We start from the raw sequence: 2,922 nt of genomic DNA on the forward strand, positions 1-2,922 counted from the left end.
GAGGAAAAACACATAAATCTAAGTTTTTTGGTATTTTTGGCCGGAGACGTGCCGGAGCCTTCGGAAACTAGCTAAACCTCTGATAGCTATCAGGCGATAAAGATGTTTTTTTTTAACAGTTCAACAAATTCAATGAAAAAATATAGACAAAAAAGAAATCCAATGACTAAACATGTACAAATCTAAAAATATATTAGCCTTTTAAATCATTATCTATTTATAAAATTATAACAAAAAATAACTTACTAGCGTACATGACAGCCCTATCTTAGCTTCTATGAAGAGTCAAAGACTAGAAGTCATATGGGCTTTCTGGTCAATTACATTGGGCTCCTTAAGAGAGTATTGGTCTAGGGATCGGTTAGTATTTAACCCTAGTCGTTGACATGAAAACCCTATCCTATCTTTTCCGTCGGATCACACATCTGACTGTCTGCTGAAATCTCGCCATCGCTTTTTTATTTCTATATATATTCCATCTCTGCCCCCATAGTCTTCTCGATTACCGAACATTTTGCCTTCTTTTCTGATTATCTGGATCTTCCAGATGGTTGAAGAATCTCAAATTTCGGTTTTTCCATTATGATTGCAAATTGTTGGTCTGATTCAGAGGGTCAACCACTTCATGTAGACAAATTGTTTTCCCACAAGAATGTTAAGTCGCTTTTTTCTGTTTATTTCTCCTCATTGATTTCTTGATTTCTGTCCTCACTTTCATAGATGTTTTATTTTTGGATTTGGTGAATATCATGGCATTTTCATGGACATGAAGTATGACTTTGATGGTGAACTGATATTAATCTTTAATGGCATAGACTCCCACAAATCTTTCGTTTAACTGGTAACTCATTAATTTTCTCATTCCTCCTTTCTCTTGTTGTTGGTTATTGGACTATTTAAGGAAATTGTCATTGGTATAATTTTGAGATACTATATATTCTTCAGAATACAATGACTAGATCCCTGAATCTAATTATATAATAGCTTCATTTGTCCACACAATCTATAAACACCAACAAGGGGAAGAAGAAAGTTAATCCGTTACCAGTGAAACTCAACGATTTGTGTGTCTATGTCATTGAGATACCATACTAAAGGGTTAACTTTTCGTTCACCACCAAAGTCCCAATTCCTGTTCATTAAAATGCCATGATATACATCAAATCCAAAAATAAAACAACTATAAAATATAGGATAGAAAACAAGAAACCAAACATGAGAAATAAACTGAAAAATGTTGTTGAACTTTATTTTCTTGTTGGAAAATGATTTGTCCACAAGATGTGGTTGACTCTGGAATACATTTGAATCCAGCAAAAAAGCAGCATTTTCCTTGGTTCAGTTTAACTCCTTCCTGCGATCATTGTGCTATAAAGCTTCCTTTTAAATTTAATCTTATAGCTAATAGTATCTTCACTATCTTATCTTTGAACCTTTCTGTTTGGTTCAGTTTAATTAACTCCTTCCGTGATTATTGATTATTGAGCTTTAAAGCTTCCCTTTAAATTTAAATGTATAGCTAGTACTATCTTTACTATCTTATCTTTATATTTTGTTGTCTTTGACTCTCTAGGAACAGAAAGAACATTCTGCAACTACTAGTGGAACCATACGTAAGTACATCTGCATTTTCAGTATAACGATTGTTTATATAATGTCTGTTCAGTAGGATATAAATTATTGACAATCTTTTTTCTGGTATTTGTAATTGCATATACTGATTAACAAGTTATTCTTATATGGATAGGAATTTTCATCCATATGTGTCTGTTCTCATGAAGTATATCGTGTTGCAAGTTAAGCATGTTTGCCAACAGGAGGTATGTTCTTTTTTCTATGATTCAGTTAACTAGATATAACTATTGATTTTGTTCATCAAAGAAGTGTCGTTCTTTTCTCGTGATCTCCACTGAGTTGATTTTAGTTAGAGATTTTTAAACATATATAATGTAGTAAATGTAAACCCCTTTTGAAGTGATGAGAGGAAAAAATCCATTGAAACATGGAGCTTTCAGTGCATGATGCAGAAATTGGTATACTAAACACTATTGCATAGGCAGACGGATATTGTCCCCATGTAAATTTAATAAATAAAAAGCATTAAACTGTTAAGAGAGTATGTCTTGCTTTTCTTAATTGTTCTTGCATTAACATTAAACCATGCAACCTTTAACTACATACCGCAACGTGAGTTTTGGTTGACTAAAAAAACAACAGTTTTGGTTAGACTTTGCCAATAGAACAAGTACATCTAATGGCCATGCGTATGTATTTGTTCTTTGTTTTGTGATTTTGTTTTACAAAAATATTTCCTTTAATGACTTATATTTTTAATAATCTGAACAGGTTGGTATATTCATGAATGGGAATCTTCTTGCCCCAGAAATGAAGCTCCTTGATGTGGTGAAGCAATGGATGGCTATTGTTGCTTCAGAGAGAAAAATAACCAAAGGATGTTCTTCCGAGAACTTCTGTGTGATGCTCACTTTTGCTCGAAGAGAGTAGACAAGCAGTGGACAACTATTTTTGGAATCACCAGGAAAACATGGCAATTGAAATTTGTTTCTAATGCTTCATAAGGGTTTTGAAAAAGGCTACATATTTATCATTATATGATTGATCTTGATCTTTTTTCCATGAGATTATTGATTTTTCTGGCAATTTCACATTCATACATTATTAGGAAATCAGTTTTCATCCTGGTTGCCGCCCGCGGTAAAAAATAACCATTATTGATGAATGGTCACAATATGTTTGTACAAATTTAGTGATGAATTCGCAAAAACTATATAACGTGCTGTAATTACTTTTTTTGAAATCAGCGACAAATTTGATACAAAATAGCTATGAATTTACCCATGTTGCTCATCAATTGAAATAGTTTTCCATACTCTATCACTGACTGTCACTATATGTCTGTTG

The 2,922-nt window shown here is 32.8% G+C and overlaps 1 long non-coding RNA gene across 1 annotated transcript; it reads left to right on the forward strand.

The window, feature by feature from the left end:
• The first annotated feature begins 417 nt into the window (after positions 1-417).
• On the forward strand, positions 418-2,661 carry LOC111897650 (uncharacterized). Its single transcript, XR_008224431.1, has 3 exons — positions 418-1,613; positions 1,748-1,820; positions 2,347-2,661. It is a non-coding gene; the product is annotated as an uncharacterized LOC111897650 (long non-coding RNA).
• The last annotated feature ends 261 nt before the right edge of the window (positions 2,662-2,922 follow it).

This window comes from Lactuca sativa, chromosome 5 (assembly GCF_002870075.4).
Source record: "Lactuca sativa cultivar Salinas chromosome 5, Lsat_Salinas_v11, whole genome shotgun sequence".
NCBI classification, from domain to species: domain Eukaryota; kingdom Viridiplantae; phylum Streptophyta; class Magnoliopsida; order Asterales; family Asteraceae; genus Lactuca; species Lactuca sativa.